This window comes from Lates calcarifer, linkage group LG11 (assembly GCF_001640805.2).
Source record: "Lates calcarifer isolate ASB-BC8 linkage group LG11, TLL_Latcal_v3, whole genome shotgun sequence".
In the NCBI taxonomy this organism is placed as follows: domain Eukaryota; kingdom Metazoa; phylum Chordata; class Actinopteri; family Centropomidae; genus Lates; species Lates calcarifer.
The window spans coordinates 14,185,523-14,207,876 of NC_066843.1; the positions used below are offsets into that span (position 1 = coordinate 14,185,523).

At 41.1% G+C, this 22,354-nt stretch overlaps 1 long non-coding RNA gene across 1 annotated transcript; it reads right to left on the minus strand.

The window, feature by feature from the left end:
• Positions 1 to 2,256: 2,256 nt before the first annotated feature.
• On the minus strand, positions 2,257 to 16,111 carry LOC127142983 (uncharacterized). Its single transcript, XR_007814146.1, has 2 exons — positions 16,013 to 16,111; positions 2,257 to 4,239 (listed from the first exon to the last, which is right to left on the minus strand). It is a non-coding gene; the product is annotated as an uncharacterized LOC127142983 (long non-coding RNA).
• Between the last annotated feature and the right edge of the window lie 6,243 nt (positions 16,112 to 22,354).

Here is a 22,354-nt window from a genome sequence, read left to right on the forward strand (position 1 = left end):
TCTGGCTTTATGTGGGCCCTCTATTGCTCTGAGCACATGGCATTCCAACAGGAGAAAAGACAGGAGAATTTTCAACTATGTTGCACAACAGCCTGGCAACCTTCTGACCTCAAAACCTCCTCAGTTCTCTCAGCATGGATCCAGTTTGGGAGTTTCTTATATGATGTAACGGCTAATTATGAGCAACACTCATTGAGAACTGTGTTAACTGTATAGTTTATGACATCTATGTCTACATTTGGTCATATCCGAGATTAGACTGCTGCTTTCCCAGACAGACTAACCAAAACAACAAACACATCAGGAATTATGCATCAACCTAAAGGCTGTGCTCTACTTTGCTCGGCCCACAAGCTCACCTCTTAAATTGTTAATGGCATCTGCTGTTTCTTTACTGAACTGCAGGGATTCCTACTGAGTCACGATCCAGTCTCTAATTAAATATATCAAGCATCATCACAACGTACACCGTTTTGACAACACCACCTTATACCCCACTGTTTAATCCTCTCTCCAGTGCACGGTACCATCTTGTTAAAACTGTGAGATGAAACTATGATGGAGCCGCTGAATCATTTATAAGATACAAACTAAGATCTTAGGAACAGCCAAGCTTTAACTACAGAGCGTGTAGTGATGATTTATATATGATGGACACATATGAAAAAAAAAAAAAAATCATTAAATGTTTGGGGAGAAATACACAACATAAGGGAATGACAGATTAAGTCATTGTGGTACTAATACTTCAGTTAATTTACTATGCAGTCACTGAGAAATTAGACTTGAGACAGTACTGTTGTTAATCTCACAACAACTATTGTAGTTATCATGAATGTTTCCCCATCGAATAAGAAAAAGCCTTGGGCTATGGGATTCCTCTGGGGAGCAGTAACTCCACTCAGCACTGTATATTTCCCACAGTATCACTGATAATACATGGAATAGTAATATCACACACTGCAACTGGTAATTTTAACCTTTGTTGTCACAGATGCAAAACTGCGCACATATTTTAATACTGAGAGGGTGGGTGCATTTGTATTTCATTTACATTTGTATTTCAAATCCAGATTAATGTATGCAGTGTGGAGCATCTTGCAATCCTTTACTATGACCACTAGGAGGTGATGAAGATTAACAAAAATAAAAGGTGCTTGAAAACCCACATGCTCTGCAGTTTTATCTGCATAATGCTGCCAGTCACTCTTATTGTCACATTTGACAAAAGCCATGTTTTCAAGCTGTACAGAAGTGTAGGGTATCTTCTTGAGAGCTGTTATAAACATGCTGCAGAGGTGACCTTGATAGGAGATGTGACATTCCAGCACAAACTGCAAACCATGACTGGTAGCATTCAGTATCAGGAAAGAGTCTGCTCAAGTATTTTCCTATCTGGTGAGTGAATTCATTGTAAAATGAATAATTACTTTTATACACAGTTGGGTAGCGGCACAAAAGAAGAGCCAGAGACTTGTTGACCTTGATGTTGATAAATAACAGCATTACCACGCCGTGCTAGTAAATTAAGAAAGGAAGGGGGCATTTGTAAAGTAAGAGCATAATCCGCTTTCTAGCCATTTGAAATGTGCCACCCAAAGTGCTGTTCTTAAACTTGGAGCATTTTACCCTGAAGAGCTCTTGCTGGACCTTTCAAATTAAAAGTCAGTTTGTCCAAGTGAAGCTAGACAGGAATTTAAATGCGACTTTTGTGGTGTTCTGGGTGGTTCAGATCATCCTTCAGATCTGCTGCCTTAACCATTGTCTGGGTGAACATTTGTTCCAAGTAAGCTAGCCTATCATTATCATGTTTCCAGTCAGAATGTTAGGTAGTCTTGAGTCCTCTCAAAACAGATCATATACATAACAATACTTCTCTAAACTTCTTCTGCAATTTCTGTTTTTCACTTGATGTTAATCAGAAGTATATATATATATATATAAGTATATATATATAGTATATAAGTGATCCATACTGGGATGTGGACCACACAGACACCAGTAGGACCCTATAGGGAGGTGTTCATCCACCTGTGTGTCAGTGGTCTTCCAACAGACTCAGATATGGCTGTGATGGTTTTTCAAAAGCTTCAACAGATGGGTTGTCACACATACAGAGATGCTCACTCACTACCTTCTCACTGGCTGAACAAAGTCTGAACGCTGGCTGGGCTGTGTAAGGACTGGACGGTGCAAATGACTTGATGACTTGACATTCTGACCTGCCTCATTTTCTTGTATGAGCACAGCGTACCATAGCTTTTACATGCATTTATTGTATTTTCAGAACAAGAGGTGTATTGCACAGAAGGGAGTGATTGATGGCGGCCATGGTAGTACCATTGACACTGTCGGTTTTTGGTGGGTCCAGGGCGGCGGTGTGATTGATGTCTGCGCCCTGGGCTCTGTACTGCCAGCACTTCTCTCAAGACTGCCAAACAGATTCTGGGTCTGCTGGCTCTGCTTCACACTGTAATATGGATCCCAGCGATTTAATATTCAGCCACTGCAATGATGCTTCTCATGTGTGAAGTTTTCTTTTTGAGAAGGATTGTCAGCATGGATCCTTCAAACATCAACAGCACACAGGCACAACTACAATCAATTAACTGCATTTATGACGTGTTTCATACATGTGCCGCATATGCATGACATGTGACAAGTGTTTTCAGCCCACTTCGAACACTGCCCCTGCCAGAGATGATGTCTACATAAGAAAAAAAGTTCATGAATCACACAGGGTTTTGTGTGTGAGAAAGTTTTTCTTTTTTTTTTTTTAAAAAGGAATTTAATACTGAACATAATCAACTGAGGTGATGTTGCTCTGAATTACACAAGGACACTAACACGGTAGTCTGAAGAGGAGGAGAAATGAAGGGATGAGTAAAAAACTAATTTAGACTCCTACTTTATTGAGGCCTATGGGAAATGTTGCTGGATAATAAAACACTCCATTGAAAGACATGAGATGGGAAATGTGTTTCTGCTTGGAGGCAAAAATCTTCAGGGCCTAATTACAAGCATTCAGCTCGGAGCTTTGTAGAAAATCTAGCATGTACATTCATTCTATCATGCTTTTAGGGGACACATATTGGAACAAATGGTTTAATACAAATGGAGGAGGACAATTTAATGTGGGACAATGACAGCATCGTGTATAAAAAGAAATTCATCTGTAGAGTGTTTGCAGCCTGTGGATCAGCACCCACACCCAAATGTTGACTTTACAAAGCCCGCTCTCCATCTTCTGCTCCCTGGCATGCTATGTTTTGACAGAGTGCAGCCAGTTGCCTCCCTGGAGAGCTTCTGCACCTCACATTGGACCGTGAGGTGACCCAAGACTGGGGAAAACACTGCTGATGAGGGCCGACGTGAAGATGTTTCTGCCTCTGGCGCAACAGCCCGCAGGGGGGCAGGGAGCGTGTTGCTACAAGGCAAAGCTTTGAGGCTACCTGCCCTACACAACCTTACACACCCAACCGCAACTCTATCTTTCTTTCACCAACTGTCTGTTCAAGTGTCACAACTATTCTGTTTCACTAATTTATCTATGATGTTCCTACTTCCTTGTCACATGCTGCTTTCTTTTTCTTTGTTGTTTCTTTAATTGTTTCTGTCTACATCACGTTTAGGTCTTTTTCTCACATCCTCTGTCTCTTTCTGTCCTCTTTGCTCCACCCACCTCATGTCTGCAGAATCAATAATAAATGATCTGAGAGGCTTGGCTGTGACAGGCTCCCCTGCATTGACTCTCTCTCTCAGGGTTACTGGGGGGAGAATCAGACAATGCTGCGGGTCCTGGTACAGCAGCAGTTTTTACAGTAGGACAGTGAAGGAGAGGGGACACAGAGAGAAAGTCATGCTCATTGTTCCGTACTGCAGGACATTAACGGAGCATGAGCTCTCACGGATGTGCGCATCACGGCACAGCCCGGGCCCTTCGAATCTCCACTCCTCGACACTGCACATGTACCCGTAGCGTGCTGTATGTGGACAGCTCCATCTGAAACTCCACGGGGGGGTGGGGGGGTGGCAACTGCTGCTCAGAGATGCCGTGCTGTGTGCTCACTCTCCACGGCAACCTGGATCCAAGGCCTCCTTTGTTCACATGCCAGTTTGAACATGAGCCTAATTCTTTTATATGGCTTCATTTTTTTCGTTGTTAGGCTCTGGTTTAGATCCACCCTGCTGAAGTGTCCTTGAGCAATACACTCCAGGGGTGTTCTTACGTTGCAGATCCTGGAGAGATACAGAGATGCACAGAGAGAGTGAGAGGATCAAATCTGTGTGACTCTCATAATCTATTATGCAGCCATCCTGAGAGCATAAACATTAATTGCCCTGTAACTCAATCAGTTCTTCTGAAACAGCTTGTTTTTTTTTCTCTCATTAGGGCAGCAGAAGTAGAGGACCTTCAAGGCTGAGATCTGAACACATGGAGATACACAGTTGGTGGCACTGATTCTCCAGTTGCCTTTAAACCACAGCAGAAGACAGATGATGTTATAAAAGACCACCAGTCAAACCTCAAACATGAAGACAATGTGGCTATGTTTGTTTTATGGATTACTAAGAAGAATGTACATCCGCTTCCCCATCTCAATCAAGCATAAAAACTTTTTGTAATATTTTGAGTATTTTTTGGAATATTCTGCATTTCCACCCCTTTTTTATGTACTTTGTTTTTACACTGTAGCCTCAAGCTGTTACCAAGCAGTCACACCCCATTCACACCTGGTATCAACATGTGATCTGTATCTGGATAGAGTATCTTATCTTCGGTGTTCAGATTATCTCATTTCTGCCTGCACTGTAATCAGATCTCATGCAATTAAGTCAGTTAGTTACTTGTCAACAAATTTGTCACGTACCCGGTCAGTTGGAAAGCTGTGCCATAGATGGCCTTCAATCATTTTTCATTTTGGGAGAGGGGACTTGTCAGCTTGCTCTGCTACTTGTAGCTTTTGCTGGGGTTGCTTGAATTAGTAGGAAAGGACATCGATAGGCGACCTTTCAGCTTGCTTTTTTTGGATAAATACAGTCACGATGTATGGATTCTCCTCCACATGTGGTGTAGCTCTTCGCTGGTCGAGGTAGGGCTGAAGCTTTCACTCAAACAGGCCAATATCTGCTCACGACACTAAAAGTACCACAGTCACAATGAAAACTTAATCTTGTTTGGAAAGTCATGTAGACTCAGACAGAAAAAGTACAAACGAGGAGCCTCACGAAACAGCGATGTGAGCGTTGGCTGAGAGAAAGCTCTAAAATAGCCTCCTCAGAACAGAGGCTCTCCAGAGAGGGGAGTCTTTCTTTGGGTTCTCATACATCATGAGATGGGTGCCGGTTCATCTTCAGAGCAAAGTGCTGACACACTAAAGTCAAGAAGATTCTGCACAACGATGAGAAAAGGCAGAGGGGAGCCTCATGATCCGTCATGCAGGCCTGTTGTCAGTGCTCCAACCTCAGAGGCCGACACAAGAAAGTGTTTCTGAATGCATTTCTGTTCTCAAAAATTCTCCTCGCTGGTTAGATTGTAGCTGTTCCTGGCACTTCGAACACACTTTTAGTTGTTGGGTTTGACCTGATGTTATGTGCTACTCCCACCAATCACTGCGGTGTCAGCCAGTGAAGTTATCAACCCCTGAGGGGGCAGGGCTGCCTCAGTTAATCAGGATAGCTCTGATTAAAGCATGCGTTTAACCTCAATGCTTGACTCAGTTAAAACCCTGTGGTCCCTTCTCGCAGTGGAGGGGCATCTGGGAGAGGCACACTCACAATCAATATGAGCATTATGTTCATTCACGGGATGTAGACAAAAGACCAGCTCCTCTCTGCAATCACACTAGTCACCCGGCTCTGCCCAGGACTCATTTAGAGTTATAGAAATTGTAAATGTGTGTGTGTGTGAGAGCAGAGAGTGACCTGTTTCTCCACATCTGCCTACCACAACATGTTTCAGAATGACTTTCCAAAGTTTCACCATCTGCCTGCCATGACCAGCACCAGGAATGTTTCAGGTTGCAAATGTGTAAAAATTCGGAAACTTTTAAGCTCCCCCCCCCCCCCCCCCCCACCACCATTGAAACTTTAAACTACTCTGCAAATACAGACAGGAATGTAGCTGGTGGTACAAGGCTTGACATTTTTGCTTATTTTCTCAGTAAATGTCAATAACAGCCCATTTTAAAAAGGAAAATACCAGCACACAGGAGAGAAGCAGTGGGAGAAAAGTGTCTTAAAAGTAAGGGAAGTGGGGAGTAAGCCATTTATTGCAGTGAGTTAGCATGGAGCTTTTCATAACTCCCAGCCTTTGCTGGCACTGGCCTGTAAAGCAGAACAATGAGTCTCATTTGGGAGGAATGCTAATTAGCTGGAAAAAACTTGGGACAAAATTAAGTTAAAATGGATGTTGTAGGCTCAGAGTCGCACTTCACCACCTCTTGGCAAACATAATGCTGAAAAAATGACAGATTTTTAGGTGTCTGTATTTATTTCAGTGGAGTGTAGAAGACTTAGTTTTACTGAAACTGTGTTTTTCATCATAAAGCAAGTCAATCAAACAGTTGTTTTCTTATTTGCTGCCAACAAGCTCTTGTCACATGTACCCAGTAGTGACTGCAGGGGGCCAATTAAATACTCCTGCAGCACCATAAATAATTTAGCTCTTATAGATGTAAAAAATTTTTCCCAGTGTTACTGTTTGCAAAGGAGCTGATGGGGTTGTTGTATCCGTGAAAACCAATGTAGTTTTGTTTGGTGTATGCTTCTGAGCAACTCACTTAAAGGTGCTGATGGACGTTCTGAATGTGATACACCACCCACCCTCACATAGGTTACAAAATGGTATGTTTAAAAGATAGTTGTCAAATGGTGGTAGTTTGCTCTAGTGTTACAATAGATTGCATTGATGACCTGGTTTGTTACAAAACAAAAACCATCCTCATACTCACTTTTTACCCTGATATGGCTAAATACACCCAATCCACATGTGTGTTAAGTATATCTGCATCCTGATCCTCCATCAAAACCACGACTAACCACCACTAACCATTCCAGTGCAAACCTGTATCTCTTATGTTGATCTTTTTCATTTGTCAGTGAAGCCAATTGCAGTGCAGTCATGCAAGACAGACCCTGCATGAATAAAATTTGATTTGATTTAACAGTCATCTCTCTCTCTGGATACCTATGTTAAGAATATTTGTTTCATTTCATCATTTTTACTTCTTATTACATCACCTTTATATAAAGGCACAGAGTAGATGTGCTCTGCTCAAAATTCAGACTCAGGATGACTTACAAAGGCTTATCAGGATACCCCACCATACACACCCTCATAGAAATATATGTCTTAATTTGGTTATTGATGAATATAAATAAAACCTTTGATGTGCACAAAGAAAAAGACTCCATTTGAAAATCCAATTAATGTGACTGCAGGGCTTGACGTCATTATCAATACTGAAAAGGCTCACTATGAGAAAGGAATAAATGGAGATGAGGGGAAAGAAAGGATAGATGAGAAGTGGAGAGAGAAAACACATGAACTGCAGCACTTGACTGCCTGTTCAGCCTGAGGAGACTGATTACAGTGCTAAGTGGGGGTGAACATCTCTCAGCCCAGACATGGAAATGAGACACAACAGAGGATGCAGAGGGATCAGACAGATGGGGAAAATGGACGCTGGAGGACGATGAAGAGCAGATATGTGTATATCTATCTATATCTCTCTCTCTCTCTCTCTCTCTCTCTATATATATATATATATATATATATATATATATATATATATAGAAAAAACAGCTCTACAGGGGCATTTCTTTTCTTGAACTTGACACTTTTCACCTGAAAAAATAATTACCAAGCAGATAAAAAGCACAGACCTGACACCACAAACTAGTCTCAGTGTTATTTTGCACATCAAAACATCAGACAACAGGAATCCTCCAGGCCTTGACAATGTTGGTATTCAGGCATAAAACATGCAATGCAATCTGCTGGTTTTGAAACTTTGTGACTTCAGTTGCATTCCATCTATTCATTTCTTCTTTGCCAAGAACATTTACAGAAAAAAAACCTAGACAACAAGTTATGTGCAAAGTGACCTTGGTGCTGATTTACAGTGTATCCAAGCACAGAAACTATTTGGTGAATAACAGGGATTTTTGTTAAAGAATGACTATGGAGAAAAAAAAAATTTTGGCCAGAATATAATGAAACTGTTACCATAGTAACGGCTCTGCTAGTAATGAGGAAGCTGTCAGAAGGCCTGTCTACCTTTGTCTGTGAATGACAGCAGGATGAAAAGATGGGAATGAATTCCTTTGATTTCAGTGCTTTAATAGGACCAACAACTAGAAAGGGACAAACCTGTGTTATGTTACATGGAGTCAAAAGAAAAGATGAAGAGGGGAACTGAATTAGGGTGCAGGAGGGAGCATCACCTCCTCAGTTACATGCTGTGCCACCCCACTCTGAATCCACCTACTTCCAACCACAGACACAGTTTGTTTTCAGTAAAAGTGCCATCTTTGAGTTTGAGCGAGTGAGAAGTTTCCTGGCAATTAGTTAATTTAGTGCTACTGATCACTGATGTTAGGTTGTGGAAAAACAGACATCCCATCCATCTCATCAGCCTGGTACCCACCAGTGCACCACCCTGTAAACGGTCACGCTTACTCTGAAGCCAGCAGTGGCAGCACTGAGCACACTGTGGATGAGGACCACTCCAGTTAGTGAGTGAGGAAGAAACCCTGCATGGTCTTTGATTTTATGACAGAGAAACCTTTCTCAATCAGGAGTCCTAACATCCCACCACCACCTTTTAAGTCACCAAGAAACAACAACAAACCCTGGGTTCTGTGAGATGTTCATTCAACTAACCTGTGGCAGTGAAAATATAGTGTAAATCAACTTTTAAAATGGAGTACTCTCATCTGTATTTTCTGAAAAATCATCTATTCTCTAGCAGCTGGTTGCTTGAAGGAGAATGACCAGTGATTCATTGTAAATTATGCTAGGAAAATAATGTACTTCCCTATTGAGCCTATTTAGCATATTTTAAACTTATATTATATTATATTTAAACAAACAGATTTGCAGCTACAACATAGATTAAAGGCTTTTATCCAGTTCAGTTAGTTAAGTGTGAGAACAGCATGGTAGTCTGTTTCAGTTAAACTACCTTTGAAGAACAAGGCCCTGGGACTTCAACATCTTCAGGTGTACAGTAATAATACTCACAATGAACAGTCAAGGTGCCACATGTACAAAGCATCCAAGGTGTGTGTGAAAATGATATGGGAAGAAACTCTTATCATATGTGTTAGGGTCTGGCCACAGTGACAACCAATCATATTTAATCATCTCCAGTCACAGCAGTGCTCTCTGCATTACGATGTACTGACTGTTGGGAGTATGGTGCAGCATAATCTCTTTGGATATAACTGAAAGTCCAGATGTCATTATCTTTTCCAAGTGGGACAATAAAAGATTTGGTATCACAGTGATTTACAAAATGACCACATTTGCAGTTATAAATACACTAATAGGCCATTATAGAAGTCCCATTATGTATTGTGAAGTGCCTGGCCCTGGTACGGGTACAATAAAGGAAAGGGAAAGTTGAGAGAAATTTGGACAAATCTAAATCAAAAGTAATCTTTTCTCAGATACTCCATATGAGAACTCATGCTGACTTCCCTCAGGGGCTCCAGGGAAAAGCCTTCACTCAGGGTCTTTCAACTGCAGCAAAGCACAGAGACCTTCACACACAGCTCAGATTTGGTCTCCACAAAGAGGCCTGGTGGCACAGGAGACCATGTGGGAGGGAGGAAGAACAAGGCAGGGACATGCTGCGTCGGCTTCCAATTAACTTGAAAAAAATCTCATTGTTTTAAATCACTGACACTTCCCTCTATGCCGTCCTAAAGTACCCCCTACCCAAACTCGCATTATGGTTTCATCCTACCCTTTTTATATCTGACATGTGTGTGTAGCTGTGTGTTAAAGAGGCATAACTCTCTCTGTGCTCTACCACACACTCACCAATTGTTACTGCCATTGTTAAAGTCATAGTCATAGTTTTCACATTTTTACTACCATTAAATCAAAGTAAATTTTTTCTGATCCTGACTGATGGGTCACGACAACCACTACTGACGAAACTGGAGGATAAAATCAGCTTGTTGCCCTGTTTGAAAAATATTTTTTTCTCCGTCGTCTGTTAACTTTTGTAAAGTTGTAAGTGTGCTAAATGAAATAAGTAATTTGGAGGAGAAGAAGTTCAGGCTCTGCCAACCACTGAACTGCTCTACCCTGTCTTTCAGCATGTCATCCCATCAAGTCATTTTTCACATGCACGTTATTACAGCGTGTTGCCAGAAAATAAAGGAGACTGTGGATCAGAGGCAGAATCATGTACTAGGCAGGCAGTCACCCTTACATCTTGAGTCTTGTGTAGGGCTGTTACTGCTGTCACTCGCACTGTGTCTGAGGACATTTGCATAAAGTTAACTCTTTATCAACTTTCCCCTACAGTGCCTCTGGGTGCCTTTAGAATCTCTGTAGCTCAGTGGGTGGTGTCGAGCTGCAATCCTAGGTTCCATTCACTATAAAAGCAGCAACTGCACAACCCAGTTTGACTGCCTACTTTTTGCCACTCATCCTCAGAACCTACTGTTGCGGGCTGTGTTCAAAGTAATTTGAGCGACTTATGTATTACTTCCAGTTAGGTGGAAACTGACCTTTTGGAAAAGTAACACCCTGTGTTTGGGATACAGTACACAGTTAGTTTGTGCTCGAGGACTGCAAGTTGCACACACACTGTTCAGATAACTCCAGACCAGGCAATGCAAACGAAATCACCCAAGAGATATGCTGCTTGCTCTTAGCTCTTTCTCTCTTTTTGATAAAGGTACGAAAACAACACACTGCAGTAGCTAAGGTGAGAAGAAACACAAGTGTGTATAATCCCCTCTGTAGAACTGATATTCAGGATAGATCTAATTTTAGATTTCACAGACAGACAAAAAGCATGACTGAACAAGCTTTTTAGTATGCAAGGAGCTATATTCCAGTGTTGCAATGCACCACCCCTGTCATTCATGCTAATTATCACCAGCTACTATGAGACAGAAAAAAGTATTTCCAGTGAAGTTTAAGAATACATAAATTTCTTTCAGCTCAAGCCTAACTCATCTTCATCCATCCTGCTCCTCTCTGGTCCTAACCCAGATCTGCAACACTTAACAAGCTCTGCCCGCTGGCCTGCTTGATCAGCTGAAGGTATGTGTGTGTGTGTGTGTGTGTGTGTGTGTGTGTGTATGTGAGAGAGATTATAAGTAGTGGTTGGCAGCTCTAGTAAAGCTGTTAGTGACTATCAGGAGTGGACTTGCTGCACCTGCTTTAAACCCACCTCCCCAGGATGCTGCTGCTCACAGAAAACATTCACTTTAGCAAAGATTACAACATTCACTGTGTCTAATTAATCCAATGTGAGTACTGATCAACATGCATGAACATAAAACGCACAACCCCCATGCATAGACAAATGATATGCAAAGAAATAATGAGCGCAGAGTTGCAGGCAATGAAGAAGGTTGCCATCAATGAGAGGAAGAAGAAGCATGTGAGTGTAAATGGCTGCAGTTTTCCAGCACATTAAATTTCTTAATGCTTGATGGATAAGAGTCATTATGCAGAGCATGCATGAGAAACACACAACTCTGGCTTACTTTTATTTACCTGCCCTCTACCTGACCTGACAGGAACAATAAACAGCTGCATGTAGGCGTGAGTATGTGTGTGTGTGGTAAGAATGCACACCTGCCACAGACAGCGGCAGAGCTTTGATGACAGCTTTGATGACTGGAGGCTGAAAAGACTCTTTGGTGTGTGTGTGTGTGTGTGTGTGTGTGTGTGGGGGGTGGGTGGGGGGATGGCCTCAGCCTCCTGACTGATGCATGAACATAATAACCCAGATAAAAACTGCTGCGCACTCATCCACACCCAATATTTCAGATGGACTTTATCGGCGCTGCTGTGGCCGTTGCCACACAGCCTTATTATTTGTGATACTGCAGTGCTTCATGAGAGTGAAAAAAAAAAAAAAAACAGTAGATGAAGAACAGAAAAAAAGACACTGAGCTGAAAGGGTGGACAGATTCATCCAGCTGAGAGAAGACAAGCTGGCACAGATATTTCTGAGATAAAGATGTTAAAGGAGGACAAACCTCTGGCTGTGTGGCTGGTAATTACTGTATGAGATACTGTACGATGTGTGCACAGCTCAACCCCCCCCCACCCTAGCTGCTGCAGAGAGGACAGAACAAGGCACAGGCATTTACCCACAGGTCTGCCACTCTGACTTCAGCACAGCTTTACACTTAGCCTAATGAGAGGAGCATGACAATCATAGTCACACGGCTGATGTATAGCTGCGAATGGTGATTAGAGCCGAGAACAAAAACATATAATCCCTCAGGTTTCAATTATGGGATTTAATTATAGCAACAGCTAAGTGAACTTTATTCATGTCTGCCGTGTGGTATCAAGCTAAATACATGTATATAGAGTGACTCAAGGGAAAATATATGCAAAGTAATGCAGAGGCAGGAAGAATAGGCCAGTGTTTGTTGTGTACTTTGCAGTGATACACACAAGGACGTAGAATCAGATCATGTTGTGTACATGTCTGCGCCCTGTCCTTTGATTGTACATCCTGCTCCAGGTGACTGTCATATCTTGTCTCCTGTCTTTTCTTTACATCTTGTAACAGAAAATATTAATATTTCTCTGTTTTTTCTGTTAAAGAAAAAGGCATCGTCTACAGTCTGAACAGACCGGAGCTAAATTTTCTTAATCCTACTCTGTCTGGCAGACCAATGTACCATTTGACAGTCCAAATTTGGGTGTCTTTTGATCCCAATTTCACTTAGCAGAATTTATTATGAGAATAATTAATGATACGCAGCCAATTCCACTCTGGTGATCACAAGTCAAAACAGCGTTGAAGAGAGAAGAAATCAGGCCCCACATGCATAAATACGTGAGTTGACAGGTATAATTTAAAGGGCAGCATGTTGACTGTACTTTTAACTACTGAACTATGTAGCATAATAAAATACATTTTAAAAAAGGTAAAAAATCAATTGTATTCCTGTGTAACAACAATGTAAGATAGAAAAAGTTCACACATGAGCACAAAAAGAAACAGTAGGCCAAGAATCTTCAAAGCATTATGATATGTAGCTATCTAATTCAGAATATATGGAGATTATTTGCATATTTTACTTTAAGTAATTTAGGGTTTCTGTCTCCATCTATCACTAAAATTCACTGGATGGATAGGAAAAAGTTCATAAAGTCCATTTCTGAATGAAACTTCGAATGATGTACAAAGCATCAATGAACTGACTGACACCTGCTGAAACTTTGCCTCTACTCCTTCACCTCCTAATAGCATTCTCCCCAGTGTCTCCAATTCTGGTTTAAGATATAGAACAAAGATTGAGGGTTTAAGCAGTGGCTCTCACTCACAGAGAGGACAAAGCACTGCATCTGATGATAAAGTGGCTCCTGTGCTGAATTATTAATAATAAGCGCTTTTCTTCCAAAGAACAGGGATCAGCACCCTACAGGGGGTCCTCTGTGCAGCCAGGGCCCTGAAAGAAATCCTAACTATTCTACTTTGTCCAGCTGTAATTCTGATATCCCAGACTGGCTTTGTAAAGCACCATTACATTATTGCACAGTGGAAACTGGATCCTTTCTATATATCATCATGCTATAAAGTCAGCCTTTATAGCACTTTGGGACAATAATGCACACGAGGTGAGGGTTCTCATTGCTGGAGCAGAGTTTCTAGGCACTACTAGGAACAGGTTTCAGATTAAGCCTACCGCCAGACAAGAACACTGATATTGGAAAAATTAAAACCCCAGATTACGCTCATTGACATTTGCAATAAGACTGCAAAAAAGGCTTTTTGCTGGAATATTAGGGCACATCATGAGTGCAACAACATTAACAAGTTCACACGTTCACACACAATCCCTAGCAAAACAAAGCACAACACTTGAAAGCACGATTTTACCTAAAACGTCTGTGTCAGCTTTGCTACACCCAGTCTCTTGGTGGTCTAGCTCATATTTTAGGTATCAAGTGTGATATACTGCTTAATACAACCAAGCATGTCTTTTTTTCTGTAGGTATTCCTAAAATCTTTGGTAACTTCTCGAGTTAATTGAGTTTAGACTTATTATTGTGTGCACAGATTGTGCATCAGTTTCTTTTTTAACCTACAGGGAGTTGTGGGAGTGTTGAGAGGTCATGAAAATGTAATAACTCCAATATTATCATCATCCCCTTGGAAAGTCTTCCAAACTCTGAAGCCCTTTGGTAGCAGCACTGACATTAGCTCTCACTTTCTGCTGTGCTCCTAACAGACTCAAGATTTATGTGCTGGTGTGAGCTGTCAGTGATAATTCCCCTTTACTTTGAAGAGGAGGATTTAGTTAAGTATGTGAGAGAATTCAGTAAACAGCCTTGTGTTTTTCCCTTCTCTGATCCAAAACTTAAAATGCATGTGGTGAAGTGAGTTGATGTGAAACAAGGATGGAAGATGGACGCTCCTTTTCTTATTCCCACCACCTCACCTGGAGTGCCACGAATCCAGCCAGGAGCAGGAATGAGAAGCGCGTTACCCATACGACAGCAGGCGAGCCCCTGCCAGCTCTGGCTCAGGTGTGATTTCAGAAAGTAACTGAGCGTTCTGGCACGTACTCGAGGAGACTTTGAGAAAGGAGTGGGCCCGCCCCTGATCGGTCCGGTGCAGGGAGGCATGGAGCAACCTGAAGAAGAATGGCAACAATCTGCCTCGCCCCGACAAGCGCCTTCCTCTGGGACATCCTGACAGGACTCCCATCAAAAGAGATGCATAGAATTTCCAAACTTTGTTGTGCCTTTTAAGTCTTTGTTCCTTTTTTGACTCAGTCTTAAAGATGACTGTCCTGTGCAAAACAACACCAGCTTTAGGGAGGAAGGAGAGTTTTCCCATTTCCCATACACAGATCTAAATGGTCTGTGTATGAAAAGCATCTCCACTATGGTTTGAAACTCAACAAATGCAGATATGTTCTCATCATCTGCTTCACTGCCCTTTTTGTCAGCACTATCAAAAAAGCCTAGAAAATGGACATTATTGCTATATACTATAATCACCAATACCTGATCTACCATCACCAATAGGACATCCAAGGCCTCAAGAGAGGGAGGAGTGATACTGAGAAAACAGAAGCAAGAGGAAATGGAGGTTAAACTCACTCACCAAACTCTTTATTAGAAACACCATACTAATACTGGTTTGGGTCTGTCTTTGCTCTCAAAACAGCTTCGGTTCTTTGTGGCATTGATTCCACCAGATGTTGGAAACATTCCTTTGAGATTCTTGTCCATGTTGACATGACCGCATCACAGATTTGTCGGTTTCACATTCATGATGCCAATCTCCTGTTCTACCACATCCCAAAGGTGTACTGGTCTCAGATCTGGTGACTGGGGATGTCACTGAAGTACACTGAATTCATGTTCAGTTCAGTTCAGTTCCAGTTTGAGACAACTTTTCTTTTGTGACATGGTGTATTATCATGCTGGAAGTAACGATTAGAGGATGGTAAACTGTGGCCGTGAGGCGATGCACATGGTCAGCAACAATACTCAGATAGGCTGCAGCATTCAAATGATGATTGATTGGTATTAAGGGGCCAAGAAAACATTCCTCAGACTATTACACAACCATCAGACCAGGCTACATTTTTCTAGTCTTCAGCTTTTTCTAGTTTTGGTGAGCCTGTGGCCACTACAGCCTCAGATTTGTGTTCTTGCCTGTCAGGAGTGAAATCTGACTTGGTCTTCTGTTGTTGTAGCCCATCTGCCTCTTCGACACGTTGTGCATTCTGAGATGCTTTTCTGCTCGCCACAGTTGTAAAGAGTGGTTAAATGACTTACCCAAACCTTTCTGTCAGCTCCAACCAGTCCTGCTATTCTCCTCTGACCCCTCTCATCAACAAGGCATTTCCTTCCTCAGAACTGCTGCTCACTAGGTGTTTTCTGTTATTGTCAAACCATTCTGAGTAAACTCTAGAGACCGCTGTTTGTGAAAAATCCCATGACATCAGCAGTGTCAGAAATACTCAAACCAGCCCATTTGCCACCATTTTTTAAAACCTGTTCTGATGTTTGATGTGACCATTAAGTTAAGCCTCTAACATGTATCTGCAGGATTTCATGCAGTGCACTGCTGCCAGGTGTTGGGCTGATTATAGGTAGAACTTTGATCTCTGAATAGCTATATTGTTCTAGGTGTACAATGACAACAAATGAATGTGTGCAATCAGGTTTAAGAATGATTGTGCAGATGATTGCTCAACATCATTAAGAAATACTTTCGAAGCAAGAATTGTGCAAAGATCAAAAAGTGAGGTGAAAAAGTGAAAAAAGCTGATGGAAGTACAGACGAGGCTTAGGCACTTCCCGTTCCCAGTACATGACCTGCTCATGACCGAAGCTATAGACAATGTTTGTATCATGTAGCGCCTTCCAACCATCCACTGGTCCACTTCACTAACCTTGTGATTAATAACAATAAAATAGAGGATGTCTTAAGAGAATAAGAGGGCCATAAAAATCCAAGGATTTCTAGGTTTTAGATAAGTAAACAGATTTATTATTAGTTGCCTGGGGGCACTGCATCTTTTCAACAGAAGAACTTCAGCTACAAAAGACTTCATCCAGAAGACACTCTGCAAGCATCCTTCACCAGGGATAAACTCCTCCACTGCAGCCCGACTTGGCTGATGAATTAATTGAAAGACCTTCAAAGGCCACCAGGCCTCTAAAAAGAGGACTGTAACAGATGCTGATTTCTTCTACATATCATCGAATGTCTTCAAACCATTAAAAAAAATTCTTATTCAGCCTTACTCTACAGAATCTATTAACATTTGATACATTTTTACCAGTCGTTGCTGTCAGCTTCTGCATTAACTAAATAAAATATCTGCAGTTAAAGTAAGAGTTTCTTAGTATTTTTTTCCCCAGGTTTCTTTAAAGTATTGGCAGCCTCTCCTCAGTGATGTAAAAGCACAGACTGTTTGTGGCTTGACCAGCTCCACAGATGAAAGGTCTTGTCAGTCTAGACCCTGAAATTTACATTTCCCCAGCAACAAAAGTATGTTTGAAGCTTGAATAATTTCCAGCAACTACAACAACTGTTGCAAATAGAAAGCATCTATCATTCACTTAAGTGTTTTCACATTTTATCTTTGAGTCAGGCAATAAAGGTGCTAATAAGAAAGTAGTGGGGAAAACAGGAAAAAAAGTAGACATTTAGCAGCTGGACAAATATCCTTTGCCAAAGTCTATTCTTGATGATAGATGTCTTCTATAAAATAGTAGGCAGGATAATCTTTACCACATTAATGAGAGGGTTGACATGGACACTTTTACTGAAGTGCCAGGGCAACAGCACCTTGTTGACCTTTGTTAAGCCCCATCCTGCATTCCCTCCCTATCAGCTTCAGAGAGAGTCAGCTTTATGAATCAATCACAATCATGATGTGATGATCCAAGGTCAAGTGAAAGGTTGATGGATGATCCATAAACAGTTTTCCATGCAGGAATCAAAAAATGTTTTTGCTGAGGCACATGAGGACAAATCAGCAGATCAACCTGCCCAAAATCTCACCGGTCCTGCTTTGAACCTGTCACTAAGCCTGCAGAAACAACTGGCAGAGAGCATGAGTGGCAGATTAGAGATTTGTCTCAACCCAGGTGACACCTAGTTGATGGCATAATCACATCTGTTTGCTTTAACCTTCTATATTGTGAATGGTTTAAACTGCCACTGCAGCCTTTTCATCTTGAAAGAAGAAGAGATGTCCCCCTTGGTACAATACATTTTGGGATTTTTTTGTAGAGTCTCTTGAGTGCAAACCCTGGGGAAAGATTCAATCATCACTGACTCTCTCCAGCACTGAAGTCATGGAAATGAAGAAGCAGGAGGAAGATGCTTAGTAAAATGACAGGCACTTGAGAAATGAGATAGAAACTGATGAGGGATATTAGGCCATAAGAAGGCTACTGCAGGTACTGAAAGCACTCAGTGTGATACACCAACACTAGTGTGAATTTGAAAGTCCACAAGTGTGCTGTGCCTAGGGATAGGTGTGTGTTCATGTGTATATGTGTGCACACTGTTGAGCCTGCTCAGGAAACAGTCAGAACTTGTTGTTTTAAGGCCTGCAGGGGTTTGGTATGAGCTGTGGACAGGTAAGAAAGACAAAGAAAAGACCCACAAGAGGAAAGAAAAAAGAAACAAAGAAACTCAGTGAGCTCAGAACTGTCACACAAAGAAAATGTAAATGTGCTACTGTATCATCGTTCCCTTTATAACAGTGATTTGACATTTTGAGAAATGCACTTATTTAGGAACTGGAAACAGAGGGAAATGGGTAGCCTGGCTCTGTGCGAAGAGCACTTCCAAAGGTCACTAATTAATATGTTGTGTATTGTTCACTATGCCCAAAAAACAGCACATGACTGCCAGTAAAACTTTAAATTGTCATTTCACATTGTGGGAATTTTACAAACAAGATATAGCCTGTTAGTAAGTAAGCTTTTTGTGGTGCTTGTAGGCAGATTTTTGTTTCTGAACCCCCTGTTTCCAGTCTTTGTGCAAAGCTAAGCTAACCAGCTGCTGGCTGTAGCTGCAGCTCATTAGCAGAGGCAAACAGCTAGCCTGGCTCTGTGTCAAGATTGTTAAATCCACCATCTCACATGGACTCATATGAGGGAAGTATCAATCTTCTCATCTAACTCTCACCAAGAAATCAAATAAGTGTTATTTCCCAAAGTGTAAAACTATGAGTTCAGTTGTATGTGGATAATGATAGATGTTAATATAAGATGGAGACTGCATAATTATAGTGCAGTTATTTAAGTATCAATACAGACAAAGTTATTTGCCCAACCTCAGCTGATTAAAATAATGTGGTGACACTCCAACCAGAAACATGATGAATCAGTGTCAGTAGCTGTTGTACACCTTAATTACCAAGATCAGTGATAAAGGTTTCTGGCTTTTCTTAAACTGATGAAACCAGGGATAAAACAAAATTACGAAATAAGGAAATTATTGAATGTCATAAATGATGCATCAACAAGTGAGTCAGATGTTTCGTGTCTTTTTCCAACTTTATGTAACTCTGTTCTGCTCTGGCTGACAAGGACAACATCACTTTTTTTCTTGCTCAAAGGCTTCTGGTCTCTTTGTGTTGAAGAATATTGAAATTCTCCTCAGCACTCAGGGGAAGGACTCACTCCACCGCTGCGGCTCCATGTCATCCAACACTGCAGTTACGGTTAAGCTAGCCCCTGCTCTGAGTTTCAGGTGTCTGTAACTGTGGATGCTGGCAGCTTTGACATTCCACAAGGAATGCTTCAGTTACATAACAATGAAGGTTGTGTCGGCTGCAGAGTCAGATCCATGAAGGATCGATAACCCAGGTACCCCTTTCAGTTTCTTTTTTGTATACTTGAGGCCAAGAGATGCAAATACAGTTTTGGTCTTCTTTACAGCTATCAAAGTTTAGAAACAATTGCCACAGCACCTGAAAAACAACAATACAAACTCATAAAAGTAGTCTGGGCAAAAGGGATTTGGGGGATGTACTTTCAGTACATGAGCCTATGGGAGTGCAGTCAGGGTTTTAAACATGAACATGTCCTTGGGATAGGAGATGACTCTGGCTACATCATGACTCTCCACATCCAATAACGCTGTGCTAGCAGAAACCTCTGCTCTCTTTCAACCTTCTACCACAACAAAGTGCAGGGAAACCTCTAACGGCTCAATAAGCCCCATCAGGGATTCTGCGTTTATATCTTTGGGGCTGAATTCCATTAAGAGCAAAATAAAAATTGCATATTATTCATCTCTTATTCAATATGAATACATTACAGTTAAATTGTGGTTAGAGGAAACTATCTTGTATTTATGACTAAAAACAATGTGTACATAAAATACAACCGGACATTTTCAAGATTCTTTTATCACTGATTTCTGACAGAGTTCAATAATAATTTCTCCATGTCACACTCACACACTCAGATCATGCACAGAGAATTACAATATTCTGTTGTATTTTACTGTGTAATATATGTAGTATATTAGATTAAAGTCTAATCATTACGCCAGATAGTGGATCTAATCAAACAGGATATCTTTAGTAATGAGTCATTCTGCACTGGATGACTCATTAGTCTCATTTTCTCACATTACTTAGTCTAGGTATAAGATTAGTGAATATTAACTGAGACAAAACATCACAAACTTTCCCCTTTTCCCCTGTTTGAATAAGAGACGTGGTTGGCCAGCGAAGTAAAAGCTACACTGTCTGACCTCAGAGTTGAACTGTTTTCCATTTTGTTTGCTTAGAGCATTTCTACAGAACTTGCAAGGCATGCTGGGTGTATAAAAATGAGGCGCCTGGAGCTCATAGCAGTGCTCAAAATTCTTCAAAAGATTTGAAGCAATTACAAAAGATGCTTCAAACTGCTAAAAATGCACCTGTGTAATCACAGCCATCAAACTTTTGTGGGAGCTAGGGGTAACATCACAGGTAAATGGGCAAGCCAGAGGCCAAACAAAATACCACAGGAAGGAATTTGACTGTGCATGTCTCAGTAATATTTTCTCTTAGGTCTTTTAGTGTGTGTGAGAGAGAGTGATGTTTCGGTTACCACATGCACTTACACACATCCAAAATATCAAGCCTTGCAGTTGTACTGATCAGATTAGAACCAAAGTGGTGGATGGACCAACATTGCCATTTCTAGAACTATGCAGCTAGCATGGCCAAAAACTGTCAAAAACTTTGTCAAATAATAAATGTAACACATAATTTACTCTGGTGTATTTTGTGAGATAACTGTGAAATACAGAACTGACAACAATTGTAGAGATGTCTTGTAGCTGAAGCTGGGTCTGACACTACAACTATGGATGTTGCGTCCATGAGAAATTGCCTGGTGGCTTGAACAAGTCATTAATGGTAATTGTGAACAGGGGGCTGCGAGGAGTCATGTTGGAAACACATCCTATGAAGTTAAGGCCACAGGCTTGAGTTATTGTGCGATGATGTGGTTCACTGGATGAGTGACTGAAGGGGAAAAACCCTTCAGGCAATCCAAAGCAAGGGCAACCTCTTCAACAATCTAATACAGACTGCAGTAATATTCCTCCATATGCATAATGCAATAGCTAAATTTAATAACAACAGAAATAGAATGACAAGTAAAGACCCAGCTTCATAATGGTAACGGTCCACTGTTATAAAAGCCAGGGAGGGTACAGCTAGGGAATTATGAGGTCTCTGCACTGTAGCTGACTCTGACCCCCTAGTCACCTTCCTCTAAGTCACAGATTACCATTACTTAACCCGTAAAAAGCACCTATGTCCACACATTCAAAACTTAAACTCCTGGCTATATCTTAATATTTAATGGACAGATCTAACGCTTGCCGAGAAAGCAACAGAGATGATACTGCAGATAGGTAATAGCTGCCTGTTAGTACCATTAGAAGTGAAATCACTGTTAAATGGTGTGAAAGAGGAAGAACACTCCGTCTAACAGGGTGCTACTCTAGGTATTAAATTCTGACAGATGGCAAGAGAAATGTGACTGAGAAAACACTTGGTTGGCACAACTGTGAAGACCAGAGAAAAACACAACTAAATGCAAATGAATGGGTGGACTCCATTGACCTCAAAGTTGTCTCCCACAAATTACTGTCTAAATCATCTTATTTGCTGCCCGAGGCGATTACTGGATCCAATTTACACGCTGGGAAAAACAGGAAAGATGAGACTTTCAGCAGCCAGAATACCATTATACAGTCTCCCCGGGATATTATGTTTGCACCCACTACATTAAAAAACTTTACAGTACATGTAATCATATCCTTACATGAAAAATACAGAAAAAATACATTTCTTACAATACAATATGATGAATATAGACATGAAGTATACAGTGTACAATACAACAGTATTGTAAGACAATCATGTTATGTTGAAGATACAGCAGACCATAAAATTATCAAATTGTCTCTCTTTGCCTTTGTTATTTTCCATCACTTACATAAAAGACACAAAACTGGGTGTGTGACAGTCCTTAGAGGTAGATTACACACGAAACGTCACTCTTAGAAGTACATTCAGAAAGCACAGGGAATTCAATAAAAACAACCTTTCATCAACACTGGTTCACAATCCCAGTTAGAAGTTT